Below are 10610 nucleotides of genomic sequence, written 5' to 3'. Positions count from 1 at the left end.
GCTATTTTCTGGATGGGAGAAATTGTGAGTGGGGAATATTCTGTTCCTGTGTTGTTATCATAATGATTAGCAGGCTAGTTCAAACATCTGAAAACAGACACTGGTGTGTGTGTGTGTGTGTGTGTGTGTGCTAATTAGTTATTTTGAGTAAGCCTTTTAACTCAAAGGAGCCCATGGAGATGTTTTAAGATCGCTTTCCATGTATTCTAATGTATTCGCCATCTGCTTGTGGGTGTTGGAGGGGTGTGGTATTTTGGACAGTCGAGAAAGGTGGTTCACCAGCCCTTGGTTCATCATCTCTCTGCCCAGCCTGGTTCATCACCTCCCCGGCCCCTCTCCCCAGTGCCCAGGCCCTTCTCTCCAGCACCCAATGCACCGTCCAGGCGCACACTTGCTCTCTGCCCTACAACTTCATCAACCTCTGCCCCATCTCCAAGACCCAGCTCCAATGGCCGGAAGAGGAAGACAGCTGAGGATCCTTTGGACACTGACATTATGCAGCTGGTGGATGACTTTAAAAAACGGAGGCAGGAGTAACAGAAACAGCAGCAGTGTCCAGCAAAGGCCGTCTACGACGTCATGGTACCATAATAATAATAATATGCCATTTAGCAGACGCTTTTATCCAAAGCGACTTACAGTCATGTGTGCATACATTTTTACGTATGGGTGGTCCCGGGGATCGAACCCACTACCTTGGCGTTACAAGCGCCGTGCTCTACCAGCTGAGCTACAGAGGACCACATGGATGGTGTCTATTCCTGCTGATCAATGTCTCTGTCCTGTTTGTCAGGGACATGACGATGTCCAGTACTTTCAGAGGACTGTGTGTCCGCTCCGTCCGCTCCCCAGTGAGACAGAGCCCTCCGTCTCACCCCAAAAACGGGTGCTTTTCTTATTCACACGTTAGGGTGGTGGGTAAAACTCAGGGTTTTTTTGTGCATGTTTTTTATATTGACTTATTTCCTAATTCACATTACTGGTGTTTACTCTGTGGTTTTTCTCTTATTTCCCCTTTCATCAAACTTTTCATCTGTGTATACATTGTTTTACATTGCACTCTTTTCCTAAATAAATATCTAAAAGGTCTGCAAATGTATTTGTCTGGTTATTTGTACTTGTGGTATAAAATATTACTGTTCTGAATCCTCTGTTCTGGTCCTCTGTAGCTCAGCTGGTAGAGCACGGCGCTTGTAACGCCAAGGTAGTGGGTTCGATCCCCGGGACCACCCATACACAAAAAAAGAAAAAAATGTATGCACGCATGACTGTAAGTCGCTTTGGATAAAAGCGTCTGCTAAATGGCTTATTATTATTATTAAACTTGTACTGCTTTGTACATGAGCTATGTAGATGAGGTTAATGTCTTGGGGGTCTGTCCTTAGTATGTAGCTCACAACATGATATAACATCAACCGGAGGAAGATAACTTATGTGTGCACATGTTTTCCAAACCACACTACAACATTTACTGTAGGGTAAGAGCGTTGTGCCAGTAACCGAAAGGTCGCTGGTTCTAATCCCCGAGCCGACTAGGTGAAAAATATGTCTGTGCCCTTAAGCAAGGCACTTAACCCTAATTACTCATGTAAGTCGCTCTGGACAAGAGCGTCTGCTAAATGACTAAAATGTAAAATGTGTGATAGCAGCTTCCTGGAAAGACACTAGACCAGCTGGTGTGAGGAAGTTGTCCTTGAGGCTGTTGCACATGTCTGTAGCAACTCTGGTTGCCCTGTCTGCCGACATGTTTCTTGAGTCCCTTTGTACCACCTGTCTCCACTCTCCAGGACGCAGGTCCCCATTGGGTGGAGTGGTCAACATACATGGGGTGGATGTACCGTGTTGATGACTCTGTGTTGTCAGTGTCTGTAGTGTCTGTGATGCAAAGATAATTGTGGGAGGGGCCAAGCAGGTCTTCACAATGGTCTCAGCTTTCTCTGGGGCAATCAAGGGCTCGTCCCAGGATCCTCCATCTTGCAGCAAGGATCCCAAAGCAGTTCTCTGAAATTCTTCTGGCTCTTGAGTGGTGGTAGTTGTAGCCCAACAAAATCCTCCTTCAGGACATGCCAGATAGTGTGGCACACATCCGTGACGATGGCACAAACTGTCGAAATTCCTAGCTTATAACTCGCATCGATACTTTGCTGTGTGCTGCCACTCGCCAAAAACAAAAGGGTCACAGACAGCCTTCCTACAGCAATTATGGGAAAGCTGTGAGTTATTTCGTGCAAGATGTGAGGGGCAAGCCGCTGAAGCAAGTCGTCAAATCCGACAACCGACATCCAAAAGTATTGAAAATGTTGTTCCTTGTCCATGTGCATTCTCCATCATCCCCTCTTGTAGTGTTCAGTGGACAAACTTTCCATTTTCTTCGGGGTTTTTTTCTTCTCCTCTTGTGTAGTAAGAGCAGTTCAAGCTCTTGCTGTTCAAACTCTAGCAACTGCAATTCATAAAGAGACATGTTTACTTCTGCTTCTGTGGCTAAAAAGTCGTTTTGTAAAGCATAGAACACCAGGCTAGCCTGACATGTAGCTAGCGAGCTAGCTAGTGTTTGTAAACAGGCATATAACACTGGATCCGGAAGTTCAAATAGTGTTGCTAGCTAGAGTCAAAAAGAGTGCCTCGTCCCCTCTTGCTTGGTAAGCTCTTGTTCCCCAAGTCCCCTACTGGATATTCACTACACAAGGCGGACTTCCTCTCTGGGTGGAACGCAACGGAAATATTCTGCTTCCCCCAAAAAACAACTCATACCACGTGAACGCACGCACATAGATCAACAGAGTGGAGCTTGTAGCCACCTTTATGGTGAAACTCGAGTCGCACCGCATTATTTCTAGCTCATGCACAAATTCATGTTGTTACTCCTATGACCAGAGAAAGTTATATATTCCTCAATATAAAAAAAGACCCAAGCCACTAATAATAACAACGCAAGCCTATCAATACACTTTCCTACTCATTCATAGCAGCTGCAGTGCTGCTTGTAGCACGAGGGGAAGTAGGGAGAACGCGCATTTTATGGCTTATAAAAGTTTTGAATAAAAAGTGTTGACAATTGAGTAAAAACATGAATTCACTCATAAAAACAGCAGCTATTTTCTGTATTCGTTGAGTCTCTCTCTAGTCATGGTTTAAAAAGTTTTGAAATCTCACAGTATCAACTTTGCTGTAGCTTTCTTTTATGCCTGCTACATTACTGCAGACACAGTAATATTAGCCATCCGATTGGCCAGCGGTAGGCCTAAGGCTGTGGCGGTCACAACATTTTGTCAGCCGGTGATTTTCAAGCAATGAACTGTTGGTCTCACGGTAATTGACCATTAATTAACATAAACACATTCAGCATCTCCTGGCTTCCACACATAGCCTACAATCCACTGATGCAGACCTTTGGAACATCTACATTTTAAAAATTATAATAAATCCATGTAATATAGCCTACACCTTCGCAATAAATCCATTATTTATTTTAGACAGGTCTAAAGAAATATGATATGAAGAAAATTGTCTATTTCAGAAGAACCAGAATAGCATACTCTGAGTTGTCCTTATGTTAGGTCCTGATCTGGCTATGCCAAATGCCTGTGGGCTACACTAGTTCATTTAGCAGACAAGCTTTGCTTAGAATTCCGTGGCATTATTTTATAGTATGAAGAATACAATTGAACAAAGCTAAATAAAATGGAAAGGATATTTTCTCCAAACGATTTGAGGGAGTGCGCACATGCGGCTATTCTGTGTTGAGCTGTTAACAAAGGAATAGGTACTCCTATATGCTTAATTTAGAGTTATTAATGTAACTTTAGTTGTTCTACAAACGTTGGGCTATATGTTTTGACTTTTAATACATTGTAAGGCTGCATGATGCGACTCTAATGATGATTAGAAAAAAGTTGCTTGAAAGTCATGAGCTCTGCTTTGTTTTTTTGCGCAGGCTGTACACACTACATCAGTCTCTCATTCACAATTTGACAAGCACTTGATAACGCCTCGAATCCCCTTTGTGTGGCCATAATGCACCCTCAAAAAATCCATGCCTTTTGCCACCAGTGGCCATTGTGCCCTTGGCCTGGAGTGCTGCGTTGTGCCCTTCTCCCTGAGTGCCTCGTGCTCCGAAGCATCTCTCACTCACATGGCTCTCCATCACGTGATCGGTTCTTTCTCACAGGCTACAAGTGAAAACAGACACATCTGGGATGAAACAGCATGTGTCCTTATCCGATTCCGAGGTGCATATTGAAGATATTGGAAGAACTGTCCACATTTACTTTACGTCAGCCAACAAGATGAGTAGGCCGAACGAACAGCAAAATCACTAGCCTATGTCAATCTACTATCCCCCATAGTACAAAGGTTGACCTATTCTGTGCGATAAATAAATATTCCAAACCTAGTCTGGGACAGTTGTGGGATGCAATAGATCCCAAATTAATACAACCACTAGCATTAAAAAAAAAAAAAAAATACGCAATGTGTCTGACGCAAAAGATCAGAACGTTTAGCTTAAAATGTTGATAAACAATTAGGCTATTTCTTCACATTATTAGCCCAGCAATGTGCACACGGCAGTAGGCTATAAGTGTGAATGTTCCATTAGGGGGTAAACACCATCATCAAAAATGACCGCAAATGCTTTTATTATAAAGGTGCATTTTTTTATGGTGAAAATTATCTTCCCCAAACTTGAAACTTAAACGCTGCTTATGTATGCCAGTTAGGCTCTACACCCCTTGTAAAGTGGATTAATGTGCTTAATAAAGTTATTTGGCCACTTTAGTTGTGATACAAACCTTATCAAAACATAAAGGCCTATGAGCTAGCCTACATGAGTTGTGCGACTATGATTTGAAAAAGTAGGGGGAAAAAAAGTGTTTATTGCCTTACACTGGGCATCATTCACAAGTGATAATATATAATTCACAAGTGATAGGCTAATATTGTCACCCATCAGACTATTCTTGATTTATTATTGTCTTTATATATACTAAATAATATATGTGTGAAATTTGTTTTGATTTAGAGTGGACAATTATCATGCACCTGTCTCGAAACAGGCGCAGTGGAAAAAATACATGTCATCTATGCACTTAAATAGCGAATGGAGGACGCTTTTCCCTTGGTTCATTTTCATGCCAGCCAGGTAGGCTATACTCCTGTTGTAAAGATAAGCAATTTGCTTAATATTAGGAAAGTTGAGAAATAAATACAGTAGGCCTAGCCTATACAAACTGATGGGATCCTCCTCTTTTTAATAGAGGCCATCACTCTGTTTTCTCACGCCATTGCATAGCCTATAGAAATGTTGCACAATATGAGCTCATGGGCTAACTGCCTGGTGCTCAGCAAACACTTCATGTTTGATTAGATGTTCGATATCATTTGCATTGATGTCAGAGTGATTAGAGTGCTGAGCACCAGGCAGTTAGCAAGTTTGGTAGGCTACTAATGACCATCAGCAGCATCCAAGTTTGGAGAAGCTTAATTACCGTGACTAAATGGTAACAGCCCTAGGTAGTCCTATAATGCATTTGATTTAATCCCCCTGGGCCTGCCGGGAAGGCAGAGTTTGTACCTTCAGACACATGAAATGGTTAAAGATGGGAACACTTCGCCTACCCGGTGCCATTATTTATTGATACATGCAGCACAGCAGCCCCAATATGCTGATATCGATCATGTCACGATCGTCATACATTGAGGAGGACCAAGGCGCAGCGTTGCAGGCAAACATACTCTTTAATTAGAGACACGATCAAAACAACAAACGATACGTGACAGTTCACGGTCTAACATAAACAGACTTGAAACAAGATCCCACAAACACAAATGGGAAACAGACAGTTTAAATATGGCTCCCAATCAGAGACAACCAACGACAGCTGACACTCGTTGCCTCTGATTGGGAGCCACTCAGGCCAACATAGAAATACACATACTAAATAAACAAATGAAATGCACACCCTGGCTCAACATACAAGTGTCCCCAGAGCCAGGGCGTGACAGTACCCCCCCCTAAAGGCGCGGACTCCGACCGCGCCCACCAAACACCACAGGGGAGGGACCGGGTGGGCACTCCGCTTAGGCGGCGGATCCGGCTCCGGACCTGATCCCCACTCCCTCTCCAACCCCCCAAAGTACCCCTGGTCCGGTCTGGCCCGCTGGCCGGAGCTGGACTGCACACTGGTGGAGCGGATTGCTCTAGCTCCGGCGTGAAGCATCTGACCGGTGCCGGACCAGCCACCGGTGGAACAGGCACGGGCCGTGCCGGACTGACGACGCACACCACTGGTTTGGTGTGGGGAGCAGGAGCGAGCCGCGCCGGGCTGGCCGAAACGCACCACTGACTTGGTGCGGGGAGCAGGAGCGGGCCGGACCGGGCTGACGAAGCGCACCACCGACTTGGTGCGGGGAGCAGGAACGGACGTGCCGGGCTGACGAGCGCACCACTGACTTGGTGCGGGGAGCAGGAACGGGCCGAACTGGGCTGACGAAACGCACCACTGACTTGGTGCGGGGAGCAGGAATGGGCCGGACCGGGCTGACGACGCGCACCACTGACTTGGTGCGGGGAGCAGGAACGGGCCGCGCCGGGCTGACGAAACGCACCACTGACTTGGTGCGGGGAGCAGGAGCGGGCCGCGCCGGGCTGACGAAACGCACCACTGACTTGGTGCGGGGAGCAGGAGCGGGCCGGACCGGGCTGACGAAGCGCACCACTGACTGGGTGCGGGGAGCAGGAACGGGCCGTGCCGGGCTGACGAAGCGCACCACTGACTTGGTGCGAGTAGCAGGAACAGGCCGGACCGTACTGGGAACACACACCACTGGCCCTACGTGGGGATCAGGAACAGGCCGGACCGGACTGGCAACACACGCCAGTACCTCTCGCCGTGCCTCTACATCCTCCTTCCCCCTGGTGACCAGTGACTCCCGTAACCTGGCGGCCTCCTGCTGCCCCGTCGTCCACGGCGTTAGCCCCCCCCTAAAAATTTTCTGGGGGTCTCTCCTCCCCGTGGGCCAGGCCTCTATAGTTCTCGCCCAACTCCCGCTCTTCTGCCTCCAACTCCCGCTATTCAGCTCCTCAATTGGCTTGACCCAGTCGAAGCTCTTCCTCCATTGTTCCCAAGTCCACTCTCTCTGCTCTTCACTCGGCTTGACCCAGTCGAGGCTGCCACGGAGATCTGCTAGGGATTTCCCTGGCGATGGCTCCTCGACTCGCTGCTTGGTCCAGTTGTGGTGGGATCTTCTGTCACAATCGTCATACATTGAGGAGGACCAAGGTGCAGCGTTGCAGGCAAACATACTCTTTAATTAGAGACACGATCAAAACAACAAACGATACGTGACAGTTCACGGTCTAACATAAACAGACTTGAAACAAGATCCCACAAACACAAATGGGAAACAGACAGTTTAAATATGGCTCCCAATCAGAGACAACCAACGACAGCTGACACTCGTTGCCTCTGATTGGGAGCCACTCAGGCCAACATAGAAATACACATACTAAATAAACAAATGAAATGCACACCCTGGCTCAACATACAAGTGTCCCCAGAGCCAGGGCGTGACAGATCAGGGGACCAAGACCAGCAAATGTATAATATAGTATGCCATTTAGTAGACACTTGTAGCAAAATAAACTTAGTCATGTGTGCATATATTTTACGTACGGGTGGTCCCGGGAATAGAACCCACTAACCTGGTGTAGCAAGCTCCATGCTCAAATAACTGAGCTACTAACTGAGCTACAGAGTTGAATTATGTTAAAATAGAACTCACTGTGTAGTGTATGAGAGTGTGACCCCTGTTAAAGCGACACCCGCTCCTGTTTCGGTAAAAAGCTGAGGGATGTGGCTGGAAAAATGTAACCACCCTCAAATTCATAGACAGAGCTATGGATGCAAGGACTGACCATCCATGATCTCAAAATTATACTTTTAACAGGGACCATACTTGCAAACATAAGCAACCATTTAAATGTAAACAGTTTCTCAGACAAAAAATTGGTCAATTTACTTAAATTGTAGTTGGTCCCATCAGATAACATTGCGCACATTAGCCCTATGCTAACTTCACCAGGCGGAAGTGATAATATCCTTGAACAAATTCTTCATCAGCCAATTACAAATGTTGATGTGAACAAACCATTTTCCATAAGAGCGCCCTTAAAGGCCCAGTGCCGTAAAAAACGTGATTTTCATGATCTTTTTTTTTTTACACTATGAGGTCGAAATAACACTCTGAAATTGTGAAAATGATGATCATGCCCTTTATGTGTAAGAGCTGTTTGAAAACAATTCCTGGAATTTCAGCCTGTTCAGGTGGGATGGAGTTTTTGCCCGCTGAATAATGTCACAAGGCGATTTGATTATAATAGACAAATTACTGTTCATCTGTTAGTTACGTATATCCTCCTACACTGCTGCTGGCCCTGTCTGGTCATATTGACATTCCATTCCTGTTGGCAGCATGCAGTTAGGCTACCGAAGACCAACATATTTCTGGAGTTACTTCCTACTTTGAAGCAATGAGCAAAAACAAGATACATTGTGCAGTAACTGGCTGCAAGGCAGCAAATGCTTCTTTGCACTGTCTTCCATCTGAACAATCACTTTGTCTGATTTGGTCAGAGAAGTTCATGTCACATTGGACTGCATTGCAGGCTATATACACATGTGGATTTGCCAGCAGCTTGATCCTCCATCCCATCCACCTTGTAAGTGTCTGGATAGTTATTATTCTATTATTAAGTAAAGGACATGCTATTCATGGGTTCCACATTTCTTTTTGAAGGTTATTTTGAAGACTGATGCCCAACTGAAGGTTGCAACATTACTCTCGATTGGCGCTGACAAAGATTTTTTCATAAGTGTGGCTTGGAAACACAAGGCATATAATTAATAGGAACACTTTTTGTCATCATTTTTATGTCGCCAGATTGACTTTAGATGTGGTATAACTTTAGCTAGTTAGCTAGCTAAGATTGAGGGGACTGCACCGAATTTTAACTAGCTAACATTAGTATTGCTAACTTGGTTAGCTAATGGAAACATTGTCATCAAATGTGATGACATCCTAATGATTGCATAGTTGTTTCCCACTAATTATTTGCTTACTTTAGCAATGTCATTGTATTTCCAGGTCACCATAGTGTAATTTAGACAAAAACAGTCATTAGCTAGCAACATAGCTGGCTAGCTATGTTTTAGCAGCAGCATCATCAATGCTTCATTGAAAACCTGATGAAAAGCTAATTTACAGTTGGAGTCACTTAGTTATAACTATTTATGCAATTAGCCAACTTATAAATATTGAATGGGGATCTACCCAACGCTCTTGCACAGCCAAACCTGGTTGGCCCATTTTTTCCAATCTTTCCAATTGACAAAATAACCATTTTTATGTCACCACATTCTATAAGTCAAAAGATGTTGTGAGGTGTCTAGCAAATTATGTTATGGATATGAAAGTGATTCAGATGTATTGAATGTAAATTTGTTTGTCCATTTCTTTCTGCAGACAAGGCACTAAATCCACACTCAAAGTTGGCAAGTCTCTCCCCACCCCACCCCACCCCCCCACGCATGCAACCTTAGAATCATCCTTGATTCCACCCTCTCCTTCAACCACCACATCCGACAGACTGTCAAAATCTCATTCTTCAACCTACGCAACATCTCCAGAGTCAGGTCCTCCCGCTCCTGTCCTGGTGCTAAAACTCTAATTCATGCATTCATCTCCTCCCAACTAAACTATTGTAACTCACTACTCTCTGACATCAACTCAAGCTCCTTCCATGAACTCCAAATGGTTCAAAACTCTGCAGCCCGACTTCTCACCCACACCAACTCCTGGCAGCAAATCACCCCTGTCCTATTACTTTTTTCAGAGAGTGTAGTGGTTAAACCATGCCCTATAACTGATTAGTAGGAATTGTCAATGGGTAGGGGCTATGTCTATCTGTGTTTGACTGAATTATTATTTGAAGACACATTTGTAGTGTGTAGGGGCAGTGGTCACCAAACATCCTCCTGGAGATCTATTCTCCAGTAGATTTTCACTCCAACCATCACATATAACAAAAGATTCCGCCAAATAAGCCCTTGGTGAGAAGCTAAGAGTAATTGTGTCTGTGCAATAAGTGTGCAATACTGCAACTTTTCCACTTTTCCTCTCAGGGGATGAGATTATAATATTATAACTGTGTATAGTAATGTCAGTGTTCGAGAAAGCTGGTGATAACAATGCAAATAAAACCGCTACTTTTTTGTACTTAATTCCATCGATGACTACTCTGTTGCTGCACTATACCTCCTTTCCGATTGTATTTAGCTAACACCCTCTTACTTTCACCATTAACTGTTTTCCTCTCACAGCCTTTCAGAGCTTGAGCACATGTGAAACAATAAGTTGAAAATATTTTATTTTTTTATCCTAGTTCGGACCTCAAAATATCTTGATAGTGACAACCTAAAGACTCTGGCAGATGCGCTAGCTAAGTGTCACTTTGATTATGCATGCACATCATGGTTTACCAGCATCCCTAAACATCTAAAGAATAAGCTACAGACCAACCAAAACAAGCTGGTGCGAGTTGTACTTATACT

This window comes from Coregonus clupeaformis, chromosome 8 (genome assembly GCF_020615455.1).
Source record: "Coregonus clupeaformis isolate EN_2021a chromosome 8, ASM2061545v1, whole genome shotgun sequence".
Taxonomy (NCBI): Eukaryota; Metazoa; Chordata; class Actinopteri; order Salmoniformes; family Salmonidae; genus Coregonus; species Coregonus clupeaformis.
The sequence above is the reverse complement of the archived record's forward strand: the minus strand, read 5'-3'. Positions refer to the sequence as shown.